An 18311-nucleotide genomic window follows, 5' to 3' on the forward strand; every position below is an offset into this window, starting at 1 on the left:
TCAATCCCCACTGTTTTCTGTGATGGGATCCACTTGAGCTTTGGATCTACCTCATTTTGTCTCATGACCTAAATGGACATGTAAAAACGCATGGATAGAATAGATATAAAATATATACATCAAGGTGGGCCCCACCGTAAGGGCCGCACCGTCTTAAATAAACCAGAGGCGCACCGAATCCATTCCTTAGATAAGGAAGAGAGTCGACGATATACCTCCGGACTCGTCTTCTTCTTCGCGGGCTCCGAAGGTTGTGTGATTTCAAATCAGTTCGAAATCCCCAAAAATCTCACCCGAATTCCATCATTCTTCCAAATCCCTACCAAAACCCCCAAAACCTCGGTAGATATTTTTTCAAAGAATCTCTCTGGAAGGGGAAAAGAGGGGGGTTCTAAGGTTTTCTTACCTGATTTCGACAGGCTCGATGTTTGGCCCACCAAATCCGGTCGAAGTCGACTACCCAATGCAAATCTTAAGGTAAGAGAGATTTTATATATATATATATATATATATATATATATATATATATATATATATATATTTCAAATTTGTGGGGTAGCAGAGAGGATTTTTCCTCATATCGCTGAAAATGATGCCCACTTTATCGATAACAGGAGTAGCTGGATATAGAAACATTCCGTGGTAGGTGGCCATAGAAGATATCGTCGATATCGACAATTTTGTGTATAATATCATTGACAAAACCACGATAAATTGTGATATATCGTCGATATTGCACGATACTTTGAGATATCATGCAATATATCGCACAATACAAAGAATTCCTTTTTATTTCATTTCTAAGCGAATTCTACAGAGTTTCATATTGCCGGCCTGCGATAACGATAATATTGGCCGATATGTCGGTTATTAGTATCGATATTACATACATTGGTCCTAAGCTATACGTTGCCTGACTGAACTAATACAATTATATTCAAATTGAATGCATAACATTTAGAGTGTATGTGATGATCATTTCATCAAACACTCCTAAATACTTCGAAATTAGTCTCAATTGACAGTTGGTTGAAGAGAGATTTCAAAATTATATATATATTTTATTTTATTTTTAAATTTTTTAATTAAAAATAATTTTTATTTTCCGAAAATTGACAAGGATTTAATAAATCAATAGATCATCTCTCATACATGTTTGATTTCATGTTTGGAGTATAACTTTGTAAGCAATTTGGGAAAAATTGGGAAAATTTTGAATTTTTCCCAATTTTCCCTAAATCGAACCGCTTATACTCAATTTTAAGCATTAGAGTGTTTGTGATGATCATTTCATCAAATACTCCTAAATACTTCAAAATTAGTCTCAATTGATAGTTGGTTGAAGGAAAATTTTGAAAAAAAAAAACATGGAGAACATGAAGAACAAATGGATATCAAAATCAAAGCTCCAACTCCATATTTTTTATGCAAAATATGAAGAACTAATGGATTTGTAACCATTTGACACTGATTCAACATAATTTCAAAAAAAAAAAAAAAATCAAAAATTGAAAATGCTCATCAGATCGAACATGTGGGATTATATCAAAACTACCTGTGCGTTTCGTATCACATAGGTGGGATACAAGATATATCGTGGGATATATCAGCCGATATCGTCGATATCACCTCACACGAGCCACCCACCTCACACGAGCTGACCACCCTGAGCATGCCCCTGCATCCCACAAGACACACCACTCGAGCCAGGTGTAAAAATGCCCCTGCATTACCTCTTCCCCCCCAAACAAAATCGTGGCTTTTGCATGGCTCGTGGGAAGGAGTAGGGTGCTTATAATCAATGATCTTTGTAAGAGAGGAATGGTTCTTCCTAATATATGTCTTTTGTACTATTGAAACGCTAAGTCGGTGAATCATTTGTTCATGCATTGTCCCTTCTCTTTGGGAGTATGGTGATGCAGGAAATTAACCACTTGCTCTAAAAGCTTGAACTATTAGAGTATGGCGAATTAATCCTTTTATCTCATTAGCCCAGGCCCCACATCGCATAGGTTAGGACCTCGGCCGAACCCCCTACGTGGGCCCCAAATCACATGGGCCGTCCACCCCGAGTGTGTCCCCGCATCTCACGGGCTACCCCACTCGAGCCTGGTGTGAAATGCGCATTAATCACCCCCGGTGAGGAGTCTCGAACACGAGACCTCCTCCGTAGGCCACACCCACCCCGAGTGTGCCCCTGCATCCCACAAGCGACCCCACTCGAGCCCGGTGTGAAAATGCCCCTGCATTAATCACCCCCAGTGAGGAGTCTCAAACACGAGACCTCCTGCTCTGATACCAATTTGATGCAGGACAATTAACCACTTGCTCTAAAAGCTCAAACTGTTAGAGTATGGTGAATTAATCCCTTTATCTCATAGCCCAGGCCCCACATCGCATGGGTTAGGACCTCGGCCGAACCCCCTGCGTGGGCCCCAAATCACATGGGCCGCCCACCCCGTGTGTGTCCCTGCATCTCACAGGCTACCCCACTCGAGCCTGGTGTGAAATGCGCATTAATCACCCCCGGTGAGGAGTCTCGAACACGAGACCTCCTCCGTAAGCCGCACCCACCCCGAGTGTGCCCCTGCATCCCACAAGCGACCCCACTCAAGCCCGGTGTGAAAATGCCCCTGCATTATATGGGCTGGTATCCTTACCTTGGAAAATGTTCACTAGGTTATGCCTTATTTGATGGAGATCTCCTTTCCTCATGACATGCAAAGGACGAAGGGAGAATGGGAAGTAAGAGATGGAGGCTGGCTCTACTAGTGGTTCAGTGGGAAATTTGGGGAGAAAGGAATAATCAGTGGTTTCCAATAAAAGCACCTCAGTGGCAGGGGTTCTCAATAGGGTTATCCTCCTTTTACAGGATTGAGCTCCTTGATTGTGTTGTTGAGTTCTTTGGGGTTCACCTAGCCTTGGGGCTGGTTGTTGTTGTACTTCTAGTTCTAGTTTTAGTTCTAGGTCTTTTGTAAGTTTTGTTTAGGTTTTTATTATTCCTGTTTTTCTTTTTATTCTTTTTTTTTTCGTTGTTGTTTTCTTTCTATTTTTGGCTACATCTTAATAAAGTATCATCTTTCAAAAAAAAAAAAAAAAAGGAAAGTCGAGAAGTCAATAGACTTCTTATTGGAGTTTTCCACGCAAGAATGCATTTTTTAGCATCCAATTCAAACAACCTAGGGCATGCTGAGAAGTTCTTCTTGGGGCCAATCACAAAGACATATTCAAAGCAACACAGTTAGGGAGCTGAGCTAACCAGCCCTACTCATGAAGCCCACTAAGGGCCTGTTTGATTTTTCAGCTCAACTATAATTACCATGTAAATGGGTAATAAGTGTTTACCTAGGTAATTACCACATCTTTCCCAGTGCAGATGTGACAACTTACTTTTTTAACACTTAAATAGAAAATTTTATGAAATCAACGTGGGGCCCATCGTGATGTATGTGACCTATCCACACCGCTCATTTGTTATGCCAGCTGAATTTAGGGCATGCACAAAAAAATGAGGTAGATCCAAATCTCAAGTGGACCACACCACAGGAAACAGCGGGAATCATACACCTACCATTAAAAACTTCTTGGGGCCCTTAAAAGTTTTGGATCAAGCTGGTATTTGTGTTTTCCCCTTATCCATGTCTGTATGACCCTATGAACAGATTAGATGATGAAAAAAACCTCAATGTGGGCCCAGTGAAGGAAACAACTTTCAACGGTGGACGAATTAAGGCCATTGTTTCCTTTTGTGTGAGCCATTTGAGCATTGTATTTGCCTCATTTTTCAGCTCGTGCCCTATAAAATGTTCTAATAAAATAGACGGACGGTGAGGATATATCATATACATTACGGTGGGTTCCACGGATTTAAGTCAACACTTATATATCGATTTTCGTGGAATTACTCTCACATTTTCAAACAGGGTGAAAAAGTAATAATTACCTGTTTAGTAGGATTTATGATGCAGGACAATTGACCACTTGCTCTAAAAGCTCGAACGGATAGAGCGTGACGAATTAATCCCTTTATCTCATAGCCCAGGCCTCACATCTCATAGGTTAGGACCTCGGTCAAACCCCCCTCGTGGGCCCCAAATCACATGGGTACCGCCTCACATGAGCCACCCGAATCACACAGGTGGGGCCCTCATCTCACGAGCCGCCCACTCCAAGTGTGCCCCTGCATCCCACAGGCAACCCCACTCGAGCCCGGTGTGAAAATGCCCCTACATTAATCACCCCCGGTGAGGAGTCTCGAACATGAGACCTCCCGCTCTGATACCAATTTAATGCAGGACAATTGACCACTTGCTCTAAAAGCTCAAACTAATAAAGTGTGGCGAATTAATCCCTTTATCTCATAGCCCAGGCCCCACATCTCATGGGTTAGGACCTCGGTTGAACCCCCCTCGCAGGCCCCAAATCACATGGGTACCGCCTCACATGAGCCACCCGAATCACATGGGTGGGGCCCGCATCTCACGAGCCACCCGCCTCACACGGGCCGCCCACCCCGAGTGTGCCCCCGCATCCCACGGGCAACCCCACTCGAGCCCGGTGTGATAATGCCCCCTGCATTAATTTACAAATATCCTGGAAAATCAAACAAACCCTAAGTGTTTGTTTATGTTTGGAATTGCAAAAACAACATGAATAAACCTAATAGTTTTAAATCAAACCACATCTAGAAATTATGAAAGAATCAATAAAATATCTCAGCATTTAGAAAATGCTAAGGATATTTGTGGATGGTAATTGAACTAAATTGAAATTCATTCAAGTTGTTGTAGAGAGAAAACCTTAAGTGGGGGAAGCAACATTTAATTCATAATGACAGCCAAACCCTAACTATTGATGCAGGACAATTAACCACTTACTCTAAAAGCTCGAACTTATAGAGCATGGCGAATTAACCACTTTATCTTATAGCCCAAGGCCCCACATCGCATGGGTTAGGACCTCGGCCGAACCCCCCTCATGGGCCCCAAATCACATGGGTACTGCCTCATACGAGCCACCCTCACACGGGTGAGGCCCGCCTCACACGAGCCACCCTCCCCGAGTGTGCCCCTGCATCCCACAGGCAACCCCACTTGAGCCCAATGTGAAAATGCCCCTGCATTAACTATGCTCCATTTGTTTCAAGTGGAACTTGAAACCATATTCCTCATTATGAATATAGTGAGAGTTGGCCCCAATTTGGTTGTTTACTCTATGTTGAATTAAAACGTCGCAATTCAATTCAATCAAGCATCCAAACACAATATAAACAAATAAAATGCTTCTCAGGGCCTGTTTGAATTTTCAATTCCCTTGTAATTCACCGTAAATGGATTATTTCCATTTGCAATTCCTTCACCCTTCCCAACGCGACATTGACAAGTAAGCTATTTGAAAGTATTCATCTCGAAACCATAGGTGGAAATGCAAAAAAAAAAAAAAAAAAAAGCAAGGACCACTGTGATGATTGTGACTTATCCATGTTGTCCACCCTTTAAGTGATGTAGGACCGATGCATGAACCAACAATTGTGTGAGATCAACTAGCAAAATTAAAGTAATTAACAAAAAAACATAAAAATTATCATTATCACCACAAATACCAAGAAAACCAAAAGAATATCATGCATAATCCTAGACTATGTTACCAAACATCATTGTACAAGATCATTAAATAAAGGAAACTAGAATCTAAATGATGTAAGGACATCGAATTAGCATTGGGTAAAGCCTAATTCAAAGTATAAGATCTAATACTACCTAGGGTAAATTTAGGGTTAGGGAAATTGGGAAATTGGGAAATCTAGAAATTAGGGTTATAGGATCGAATTGGGTGAAGGGGTTAAAGGTTTTAGGTGTTAGGATATGGGAATTAGGGTTCTGGATAGAAGGGGTGTAAGGATTTTGGGTTAATTGAGAATGGGAGAAGTTAGGATTTGGTAGTTTGGGAAAATAGGAAAGTTAGAGGTTTCTAGGTTTTGGATTAGGGTTTAGGAAAAAAGAGAAGAGGGTTCTGACTCAAGGATGATGGGAAAAAAAGAGGGACAAAGAGTGTCCGTACGGCCAACCCGAGAGGTTCACACGTTTGGACGTACAGTCACACATGTGGCTAGGGTTAGGTTTTTTTTGGGGTTTGGCTTGGTGATGGGTATGGGTAGTGGAGATTGGAAGAAAGGTGATGGTTTGGGATGGGAAAGATCGAAGAACTTCAAACGAAATAGCTTGATGGTGGATGAATAGATGAGGATGTGGGGATAGAAGGAGACCTCGCACATCCGTTGATGAATATCAGCTTCACACCAATCTCCCTTCCAAATAACATGGAAGGCATCTTCAAATCACATGAAGATGGAAGAACAACAAAGAGCAAGAAGCTTTTTCATTGGAAGACGACCCCCCCCCCCCTTTTATAACTCCAGCATCTTTCAAAAATTACACATCTAACAGTGTTTTGTGAATTTTAACTAAAATGACCCTAGTCTGAAGAAAATCAACTAAAAATCACTCATAAGGTGTCCAAACATAAAATAATCGAAAACTAAATCTTAAAAGATGATAAAGTCTAAAAACTGATGTGGACAATTCACGATAAATGGCCCGATCATGTGAACCATGCGATCCAACGGCCCGATCATCACGTCCTTCCAATCCAACGGTCTAGATCACTCCACAAAGCAACTCATGTGCATCTTCCCAGTGTGGGGTCTTCCAGATGCTCACAAATGCACATGGGGTCTTCAACACGATCATGGGTACTCGCCTAGGCACAGGGAAATCGGTGCGCCCGCCTCCTCTGATATGTACGCAAAAGTGTACATGACGTGATGTCCTTATCAACTCTCCTCGGCTAAGAAGAGTTCGCCTCTGGTGGACTAAAAGTCATGTAGCGCTCCAAGATGTCTAGATCCAAATGTTGTAGCTCGTCCTCTATAATCCAAGTACTATCTGAAATCGGCCTATGCTTCCATTTGACGAGGAACTTCTGAAATCCCCCCTGGCAAGTGGAAACTGCCTGTGCATCCAATATGTCTTCAATTTGTTCGCTTCAAGTAGGCAAGAAGGGTAAAGGTGGCAAAGGTTCAGATGATTGGTCAGGTAGGGGCCATGGGTTTAGGACTAGGTCATGGTCTGTGGGACGGTCTGTGAGTGGATCAAAAGGCGAAGTAGCAAGACCCTTGTATTGTTCTAGATCTTCCACATTAAAAGTAGAGCTCATTCCCATGGTAGGTGGAATGTCTACTACATATGCATTATGACCCAGTTTCTATAGTATTTTGTATGGTCCTACGCTACGCACATGCAACTTTTTACCGGCCCCATGTGAGAACCGTTCAGGCCTCATACGAACCATGACATAATCTCCTACTTGAAATTCATGAAACCTACGATGAGAATCAGCAAACGCTTTATATTTTTCATTACTCGCGTTAATTCGCTTCCTGATCTCAGCATGCAACTCATGTATGTGACGTGCAAACTCATGTGCTGACTCAGATGACCAATAGGACACAGACATAGGTATGAGATCAACATGTTTCCTAGGTTTGTAGCCTTGCACAACCTCAAATGAACTCATGCCTATGGACCTATTAATAAAACCATTATATGCTAACTCGGTTATAGACAAAACGATATCCCAAGTTCGGACGTGATCACCCACAAGACATCTAAGTAGATTTCCAAGACTCCTATTGACAACCTCAGTCTTACCATCTGTTTGAGGGTGATAGGCAGATGAGAATTGAAGCCTTGTCCCCATCATGTGCCATAGTGTCTTCCAAAAATAGCTCGTAAAGCGTACATCACGATTAGACACTATGGTCTTAGGTAGACCATGTAAACGTACTACCTCCCCAAAGAAAAGCTTAGCCGCATTAAAGGCATTTGACGTTTTTGAGCACAAAATGAAACGGGCCATTTTGGAAAAAATGGTCCGCGACCACAAACGGAATCATATTTCTTGATAGTTTTCAGTAAACCCAACACGAAATCGATACTGATGTCCTGCCACGAACATGTGGTACTGGCAAAGGCATATACAATCCTGTATGTTGCTTTCTCCGCTTTGCCAATTGACAAGTCCTACACTGCCCAACAATCTTGGCTACATCTTGCTTGAGACTTGGCCAATAAAATCTATCCTCCACAAGGGCGATGGTCCTGTCCCCCCCCCCCCCCCCCCAATGACCGGCTACCTCTTGCATGAAGTTCCCAAACTAGGAAATCACAGAGGGAGGTACGAGGAACGCAGAATCTAACACCTTTAAATAGGAACTCATTAATAATGACAAACCCGCAACTATCGGTCGACTGACCATCTCTTAGTGACGCATACAAATCACCAAAGTCTGGGCATGTAGGATACTCTTCTATCAGCTAATCAAACCCAGTCACTTCCACTCTCATACTTTGGAGTAGCGCCACACAATGACTAAGGGCATCAACAGGTTATTCTCGACCCCAGCCTTATATTTCAGAACGAAAGAATATTCTTGAAGAAATTGGACCCATTTGGCATGCCTAGGGTTTATTTTCTTCTAGGAACTGAAGTAACGTAAGGCCTCGTAGTTAGAGAACAAGATGAATTCTTGCGGTAATAAGTAATGTTGCCAATAGAGCAATGATTGGACAACCGCATAGAACTCTTTGTCATAGGTAGAATACTGTTGCTTTGCCTCATTCAACTTCTCACTAGAGTACACAACGAGGTGCCCTTCCTGACTAAGCACTCCACCTATACCTACTCCAGATGCATCACATGCAACCTCAAAGACTTTAGAAAAGTCTGAAAGGCGCATGACGGGTGTTTCACTCATCTTGCCCTTAATCTCCTTAAATGCTTTAGAGGCAACTTTTGTTCATACAAACTCCCATTCCTTTGTGCAATCCGTAATGGGAGCCATGATAGAACTAAATCCTCTGATGAACCACCTATAAAAAGTTGTGAAGCCATGAAAGCTTCGCACCTCGTGAATACTGCACGGTTCAAGCCACTCAACTATGGCCCTGACTTTCTCAGGGTCCACTCTCATGCCCTCAGATGATACGATAAACCCTAGAAAACACTTTTTGACATAAATGTGCACTTCTTAAAGTTGGCGTATAACTTTTCAGTTCCGAGGACCCTGCAAACTTGCCTCAGATGGTGGAGATATTGTTCCTTTAATGGGCTATAGATAAGAATGTCATCAAAATACATCACAAGGAACTTACCCATAAAGGGTCTCAACACTTGGGTCATCGCTATCATAAATGTGCTCGAGGCATTAGTCAAGCCAAAGGGCATGACTAGCCACTCGAATAGCCCATCCTTCATCTTGAAAGTTGTCTTCTACTCATCTCCTAGGCATATACGTATTTGATGATACCCACTCTTGAGGTCAATCTTCAAAAAGATTGTAGCACCCGCCATCATGTTTAATATATCATCAAGACGAAGTATGGGAAACCGGTACTTGACCGTGATTTTATTAATTGCTCTACTGTCCACACACATGCGCCACGTGCCATCTTTCTTGATCGTGAGAAGCGCTGGCATGGCACACGGACTCAAACTCTCCTCAATGAAGCCCTTTCTGAAAATCTTATCTGCTTGCCGCTACAACTTTACATGCTCTGTAGGGTTCATTCGATAACAAGGAAGGTTTGATAGAGTTAACCCAAGGACAAGATCAATGGCATGCTGGATGTCCATCATGGGTGGAAGCTCATCTGGTAAGTCCTTTGGAAATACATCGTGAAACTCATCCATAATTTGTGTCACCTCAAGGGGTCCCTCTACACTAACCTCAGGTGTAACTTCTCTTGCCACTAAGGTGTACATCATCAAATCCACCCTAGTCTCTCTCTCAAACTCCTTGCCATTGATAACATGGAGAGACTTAGGTTGAGATTTCCTTATATCCCTTGGATTACCCGACTTCCCCTCAGTTTTGTTCTCCGCATTACGTGTTGGTGGGAAAGGAACTAGAGTGATCTTATTGCCTTAATGCATGAATGAACATACATTTGAGCGGCCGTATATCATCACATCGCGGTCAAATAGCCAAGGCCATCCCTAAATGATGTGTCTAACATCCATTGGTAAGATGTCACTCCATAGCAAATCTGAATAGGATCCAAAATTAACGGGCAGAAGACATCGCTGGGTAACGGGCATAGAAAATGCATCCACCCATGACACTCTATAAGGCTGAGGGTGTGGTTCATGTTTAAAACCCAAACGGGACAAAGTTCTAGTGGAGATCACATTAGCAAAGCTACCACTATCGATGATCACCTTGCAATTCTTCTCTCCATATTTTGCATAGGTGTAAAATATTGTACTCCGACGCCAATCATCATTCTCCTTAGCATTGGTCGAGGCGCACCAGACTATTGCAAGTGGTGTGGTCTCTTCTTCTATTTCTTCATCACTAGCACCATTGATATTGAGCTAATAGACTTCTTCAAAATCGTCATGTTCATCTCCTTCTTCCTCATCATCGTCAATCACCAGACCTTATTCCTATCTTTCGAGGGACACTGATGCGCAAAGTGGCCGAGTCATTGGCAATTAAAGCATTGCGTTTACTCACCTCCCCTAGAGCTAGCACTTGCTATCCATTTTCCTTTGACATCTCTAGGGTTGGACTAGGAACCAATTTGGGGTATAGACTGACTCCCCATGTTAGGCTTAGCCCCTTGAAAGTAAGTCTTGACACTTGGATCCCAAGAGTCATAACGTTTACCAACTAGTGATTTGAGGTAGTGTTCAATTTCTTGCACCACTTGGTACATGTGCTAAAATGTGCCAACGTCAGGAGAATAAAGTTTTCATTGGATCTCGAATCGGAGGCCCATCCTAAATTTGGAGAATGTAATTATCGGATTCTCCTCAATGTCACATCGCATCATGTACTCCTCGAACCTAGAGATGTAATCTGACACAGTCATGGATCCTTAGCACAAGGCCTGCCACTGGTCTAGGGGCCTCTAGCGATAAGAAAGAGGGAGATACTTTTCTTTAAGGACCTCTTTTATCTCAGCCTAGTGCACAACTGGGGGTTCTCCTCTCCTTTTAATTTTACACTCCATGTTGGTCCAAAAAAGTTTGGCCTGGCCCACCAGCTTCATCTTAGAAAATCTCACTTGACAGGTATCAAACATATCATACCACTCAAAATAGTGGTCCATGTCTGCCACCCAATCAAGGAACACTTTGGGGTCCAAGCGACCATCAAAACTAGGAGCCTCAAATTTAACACCCTTCATGACTTGCACATCTGTATCATGACGGTCATAACGTTCCTCGCGTTGTGGTGGTACTTGTGCTCGACCACGGCCCACGCCTTGGCCATGACCATGCACTCACCTATCAACTTGATCTCCAACCTGGGATTGAACATCTTCCCGAGTGTCGGGGTTTGCCTATAAGGAGGCCTCAAGTTGATTGACATGCGCGTTGGTCGTGGTTAATTGAGTAGTGGTGGTTCTAATGTGTGCTTCAATGGCCGCCAGACAGTTATTGATAACATTAAGGGCCTCAGCAATCTGCTCTAGGGGCCTGTATGATTTTCCATGATACAGGTAAATCATGGTAAATAAGTAATTATTACTTTTTCAATCGGTTTGAAAATGTGAGAGTAATTCCACCTCGAAAATCGATACAAAAATGTTAACTTAAATTTATGGACCCCACCGCAATGTATATGATACATCCACACCATCCATTTAATTTATTAGAACAATTTGGGGCATGAACTGAAAAATGAGGCAAATTCAACATTCAAATGGCCCACACGAAAGGAAATAGTGGTCATCATTCATCCACCATTGAAAGTTGTTTCTTTCATGGGGCTCATATTAAGTTTTTTTCATCATCTAACCCGTTCATAAGGTCACACAAACATGGATAAGGGGAAACCACAAATATCAGCTTGATCAAAAACTTTTAAGGGCCCCAAGAAGTTTTTAATGGTATGTGTTCGATTTCCACAGTTTCATGTGGTGTGGTCCACTCGAGCTTTGGATCTTCCTCATTTTTTTGCTCATGCCCAAAATTCAGCTGGCATAACAAATGAGCGGTGTGGATAAGTCACATACCACACGATGGGCCCCACACTGATTTTGTAAATTTCTTGATTTAAGTGTTAAAAAAGTAAGTTGTCACATTTGCATTGGGAAATATGTGGTAATTACCTAGGTAAATAATTATTACCCATTTACATGGTAATTAGAGTTGAGCTGAAAAATTAAACAGGCCCTATATTTATTATGGATTGTAGACCAAAACCACGTCCCGAACGAGTGAGCATACACAAGGAAATTCTAAAAGGAAACCCTAGGTCCTAGGACAATGTTATAACGGTGATAAAACTACCCTAGAGATCAAACTGAACACACTAACCAGAAAATTCAGCAAGCCGCTATCCTCAAATATTATGTTGAAAATTCAGCAGGATGGTAATCCAAGGGTGCCAAACTGAAAATTCAGCAAGAGTGTAGTCTGAAAATTCAGCAATGTGACAACCTGAGATTACCATACTGAAATTTCAGCAATGATAGAAATGCTAGCTGAAAATTCAGCAATAGGATACTCCCAAAAAATATTCAACAATATGATCCTATATGCAGTGAATGCTCTACTAACCCTATATGCAACTCTAACTTAGACACAACATAAAAATCCTATGCTAAACCTATGGTCTTTGATACCAAATTTGATGTTGGACTGATGCATGAACCAACTATTGTGTGAAATCAAGTAACAAAATTAAAGTAATTAACAAAAACACATATGATCCTATATGCAGTGAATGCTCTACTAACCCTATATGCAACTCTAACTTAGACACAACATAAAAATCCTATGCTAAACCTATGGTCTTTGATACCAAATTTGATGTTGGACTGATGCATGAACCAACTATTGTGTGAAATCAAGTAACAAAATTAAAGTAATTAACAAAAACACATAAAACTTGCCATTATCATCGCAAATACCTAGAAAACCAAAAGAATATCATGCATAATCCTAGCCTAGGTTACCAAACATTGTTGTACAAGATTATTAAATAAATGAAACTAGGATCTAATAGATGTAGGGACATCCAATTAGCAAAGGGTAAAGCCTAATTCAAAGTATAAGATCTAATACTACCAAGGATAAATTTAGGGTTAGGGAAATTGGGGAAATTTAGAAATTAGGGTTATAGGATTGAATTGGGTGAAGGGGTTAAAGGTTTTAGGTGTTAGGATATGGGAATTAGGGTTTGAATAGAAGGGGTGTAAGGATTTTGGGTTAATTGAGAATGGGAGAAGTTAGGATTTGGTAGTTTGGGAAAATAGGAAAGTTAGAAGTTTCTAGGTTTGGGGTTAGGGTTTAAGAAAAGAAAGAAGAGGGTTTTGACTCAAGGATGATGTGGAAAAAAAAAAAAGAGGGACAAAGGGTGTCCATACGACCAACCTGAGAGGTTCACACATTTGGACGTACAGTCACACATGTGGCTAGGGTTAGGTTTTTTTTGGGGGGTTTGGCTTGGTGATGGGTATGGGTAGTGGAGATTGGAAGAAAGGTGATGGTTTGGGATGGGAAAGATCAAAGAACTTCAAACAAAATACCTTGATGGTGGATGAATGGATGAGGATGTGGGGATAGATGGAGACCTCGCACCTCCGTTGATAAATATCGGCTTCACACCAATCTCCCTTCCAAATCACATGGAAGGCATCTTCAAATCACATGAAGATGAAAAAACAACAAAGAGCAAGAAGCTTTTTTTCTTCTTCTTTTTTTTCCTCAAAACATCATTGAAAGAGAGGTCACATGCCCCCCTTTTTTAATAACTTCAACATCTTTCAAAAATTACAAATCTAACCCTGTTTTGTGAATTTTAACTAAAATGACCCTAGTTTAAAGAAAATCAAGTAAAAACCACTCATAAGGTGTCTAATCATAAAATAATCAAAAACTAAATCATAAAAGATGATAAAGTCTAAAAACTGATGTGGATGATTCACGATCAATGGCCCGATCATGTGAACCATGCAATCCAATAGCCCGATTGTCACGTCCCTCCAATCCAACAGTCTAAATCACTCTGCAAAGCAGCCCATGTGCATATTCCCAAGGGTCTTCCAGATGCTCGCACATGGATGTGGGGTCTTCAACACGATCACGGGTACTTGCCTAGCCACAGGGAAATTGATGGGTCCCACCTCCTCCTCTAATACACACACAAAGGTTTACATGACGTGATGTCCTCAAAAGTTTTGGATCAAGCTTATATTTGTGTTTTCCCTTTATCCATGACTATGTGACCTTCTCAACAGGTTAGATGACAAATAAACATCATCATGGGCCTTAGGAAGGAAACAGCTTGCAACGATGTACGTCTTTAGGACCATTGTTTCCAATGGTGTGGTCCACTTGAGCTTTGGGTTTGCCTCATTTTTGGGCTCAAACCCTAAAATGTGCTGGTAAAAGCGATGTACAACATGGATAAGTCACATACGTCACAATGGGGTGTGCAAATTTAAGTCAGACTAAACAACTTCCGCCTCATTTTGGCTTCTTACCCTAAAATGCATTGGTAAAAGGGATGGACGGCGTGGATAAGTCACATACATCACGATGGGGTTCCGCAAGTTTAATTCAGACTAAACAACTCCCTTTCTAGAATGGGTTTCAAGGTGGAAATGCCAACCAATTTCCATGTCTTGCAAACACCGGAAAGGAGTCATTATAACCTTTTTACCTAAATTTACCAGGAAAAATAGAAAATCAAACAGGCAAAATCGAAAATCAAACAGGCCCTTAAGTACATGGGATGGTAAGATGCTAATAATAATCAATGCTCAATTTATCACCATTTAGTTGTTCCCCTCAGATCATGACATCACAAATCCATATTACGTTCTGCAATAATTCCTCTAGGCTGCGTTTGGATGCGTAAGAGAATAGAATTGCAAACATTCAGTTAAATCAAGAGAAAGCAACAAAAACTAATGTCATTACCTAGTATTCATAACGAGGAAGTAGACCTCAGATCGCAGTTATGCTTCTATCAAGTCCAGCTTGAAATTAACATAAGAGCTATATGATGCTCAGTCTGCATATGACGCTTGAAATGCAGGAACTCAGAATCTTTATGCGTGGCATATATTAACTCAAATAAAACCGACTAGATTGTGTGGCACACTGTAGCCAAGTCTCAATCCCAATATCAGATTGCTTGCAATCCTAACCGTTGATTCAAGGACACTTGGTTGTGGAAGTAGGACCATTGGATTATTTCAGTTTTAACCGTCCAATAAATACCCACCAATCCCATAGTCAGGTAATTAAATAACCTTAATGTTTGGTTCATGATACATCTATACTGGGTATCATAATTTGGACGGTTTAATTTGACCACTTGTATGCCACGTGTACAGTTTCTGAATAATTTCTAAGTACCTGCATATCATCCATGGCACTCTGCCAGAGTATCAAAGAGAATAACTGCAATTTGGAGCCCAAAACCTCTGATATGATTTGTAAGGAAGTTACAATTCGGTCGTTTAGCTTCATTAAAGTAAGCACTGTTAGGGCACACCTGATTATCATCTTTTATCATTTCAGCCCATCTAACTGTCACAGCCTGAAAAATAGCTCCGATACGAATTGCCACATGTGCCAATGCATTCCACACATGTGGCATCCAAACCATCCAATAGTCATGCTATCATCTGACCATCAAGTAATTGAGAAAACCATGTCCATCCACTGATCTTGTGGGCAATAATCTGAACCATTCGAACGGTTTTCTGGCACCACCCAAATAGGCCTTAACGAGTATGATTCAATCCAATCCTGCAGCCAAATGCAACCTTAGATGCAGAAATGGACTGAATTGTAAAAAATCACGTACCAATGCATTCCACACGTGCAGCATCAAATAGTCATGCCATCAACTGACCATCAACTCATTGAAAAATCATGTCCATCCACTGATCTGGTGGGCAATAATCCAAACCATTCGAACGGTTTTCCAGCACCACCCAAATAGGCCTTAATGATTGCACTTCAATCCAATCCTGCAGCCGTGCATTTGGATGCAGAAATGGACTAAATTATAAATTTAAAAAAATAATTTAAAAAAAAAAAAAATCAATAGGCGAATCAAATGCAATTTGGAGCAGCATTCCTCAATGAATACTTCGGCAGGTAAAAATTACAATTTTGCCATTTCAATTCAGTTCAAACGGTTTTCCGGCATCACCCAATTAGGCTTACTGATTACAATTCAATCCAATCCTGCAGCCAAACACACCCTTGGATGCAGAAATGGACCGAATTGTAAAAAATCAATAGGCAAATCGATTGCAATTCGGAGCAGCGTTCCTCAATGAATACTTCAGCAGGTAAAATTTACAATTTTGCCATTTCAATTCAGTTCAACGGTTTTCCGGCATCACCCAAATAGGCCTTGATTATTACAATTCAATCCAATCCTGAAGCCTTAGGTTGCGTTTGGATGCAAAAATGGACTGAATTGTAAAAAATCAAGAGGCGAATCGATTGCAATTCGGAGCCTGCGTTCCTCAATGAATACCTCGGCAGGTGAAAATTACAAATTTGCCATTTCAATTCAGTTCGATAACAGACAAACGCGCTATGATTTGACGGCAGCGATCTGATCTAATGTCGTTTGGACACTCACTGATTATGATCGTCGGACCGCGATTGCAGAAATGCGGGATCGAATCGATAGCCGGAGTTCTATGCTTTTCAGCCGATGACGAAAATGCCCTTAGTCACGATGGGTAATTACGCCCGAGGTCTATGAAGATTTCTCATGAAATTGATTATTCTTGGTGTAGAAATACGGGGCGTTTGGAGGGATGGAAGGGAATCACGAGGGCAGAATTGGAATTTTCAGGTTTTTGTGTTGGTGGGAATGAAATCAAAACGCCTGGGGAAGAAGAGATGAGCTGAGGAATGCGGACGCTGATTGCCTGTGTCCGTAATAAGAAGCTGTGTGGGGCCCACAGAGATGCCCGTGATAAATCCACTCCGTCCATCAGTTTTGCAAGATCACAATAGAACAGGTTTTCAAAAATAAGTTAGATATAAGATTCCTGTGGGCCACACCACAAGAAACATCATGGATTGAACGCACACGGTTGAAAACTTTGTAGGAGATGCAGAAGTTTTGTATTATGATTTATATTTGTACCTACAGTTTATCTGATTGTTAATAACTCTATGAACGGTTTGGATGGAATCTATACATCATGGTCGGCTCTGGGAAGGTTTCAACCGTGGATGTTTCCGTTCCCACTTTTAGTGAGGTCGGCGCACTTAAGTTTTGGATCGGATTGATTTTTAGAATCCGGTTCTATCGTGGTATTGAAATACTAATGGACGGAGTGGATTTGTCGGGACCATCTCTGTGGGCCCCACACAGCTTCCAACTACTACAGGAGCTTCCTGCCACACGTGTTATTTACCATGCGGCTCGTGGTTGTACTACGTGGCCGACCATGATTTATGTGCTGCCTATTCATATTTATAGAACATTTCAGAGAAATGAGGTAGTTATAAATCTCATACACCGCAACATTGGTGATTGAATGTATATTGTGAGTGCATATAATAATAATAATAATAATAATAATCCAAAGCTCAATTAGGACACCACAAACGATGGAGGGTTAAATGCCTAACGGTCGAAACTTTATGGGGGCTGCAGTAGTTAGCTGATATTTGTGTTTTCATGTCATCCGTCTAATTAGCAAATAAGCATCAATGTAAGTAGGGGTGTACATTGAGTCGATCGGAGCCAAGCTGGCCTTAGCTCGACTCGGCTCGGCCACTAGCTGACCTCAGTTTGAACCCGACTCGATTCTCAAGCCTAGCTGGCCAGCTCGGCTCGGTTCGGTCAACAAGTTCAGCCGGTTTGAGCCGAGTATGAGCTAAGATTGAGCTGAGGTTGTCATTGCAGCACTTTTCACAAACATCTAGACTGCACCTTCAAAATCTCGCCATATTTGAGATAACAGCAATGGTTTTATAGTTATTTTATCAAACACCTACTAAGTAATATAAAAATCAACAAAAAAAACAAAGTGCTAGTTTCATTTACATACCTTCTTCATTGCCAATCACACTTCTTTAAGTCATTTCATCAAACACTTGGTGAATAACAGTAACCGAGTCACCGATTTAGTTCAATCCAAGTTTAATTCAGGTTAGGTTCGATCCGAGTCAAGTCAAGCTGAGGATAGCTCAAACTTAACTCAAACTCATTTTCAAGCTCAAAATATCAGCTCAACTCGGCTTGAACA

At 41.4% G+C, this 18311-nt stretch overlaps 1 protein-coding gene across 10 annotated transcripts in view; it reads right to left on the reverse strand.

Annotated features, from left to right (window-relative positions):
- The window catches only part of LOC131221121 (phospholipid-transporting ATPase 2-like), a 123217-nt gene extending 106087 nt beyond the window's left edge, over positions 1 to 17130 (reverse strand). For 3 of the 10 annotated variants that reach the window (XR_009159012.1, XR_009159009.1, XR_009159011.1), the window contains exon 1: positions 16685 to 17130. The gene's annotated coding sequence lies outside the window, so the exon portion shown is untranslated. Of the gene's footprint in view, positions 1 to 14997; positions 15062 to 16684 lie in introns of those variants that run through there. The other 7 variants (XM_058216250.1, XM_058216254.1, XM_058216249.1 and 4 more) reach the window with 5 other exon arrangements.
- Between the last annotated feature and the right edge of the window lie 1181 nt (positions 17131 to 18311).

Source organism: Magnolia sinica, chromosome 12, assembly GCF_029962835.1.
Source record: "Magnolia sinica isolate HGM2019 chromosome 12, MsV1, whole genome shotgun sequence".
Lineage (NCBI taxonomy): Eukaryota > Viridiplantae > Streptophyta > Magnoliopsida > Magnoliales > Magnoliaceae > Magnolia > Magnolia sinica.